Raw genomic sequence first — 276 nt, forward strand, 5'->3', positions numbered from 1 at the left:
TGTCTGTATGAACAATGTTTTGTGTACGTACTTTTAGATATCACTGTAAACAGAATGCAAATTTTGCTCATGACTTTGATAGTATCGTAGAATATATATACATATAAATATATATATCACGATATAGCTTATATACACAATAATTTCTGCCTATTTTATGTATTATTTATGTTCTTATATATATATATATATATATATATATATATATATATATATATTTCAAAATATATATATTTCTCTGCCTAACTACTACTATTACTACTATATCATTTTTTC

This window comes from Drosophila mojavensis, unplaced genomic scaffold (genome assembly GCF_018153725.1).
Source record: "Drosophila mojavensis isolate 15081-1352.22 unplaced genomic scaffold, ASM1815372v1 contig_36, whole genome shotgun sequence".
NCBI classification, from domain to species: domain Eukaryota; kingdom Metazoa; phylum Arthropoda; class Insecta; order Diptera; family Drosophilidae; genus Drosophila; species Drosophila mojavensis.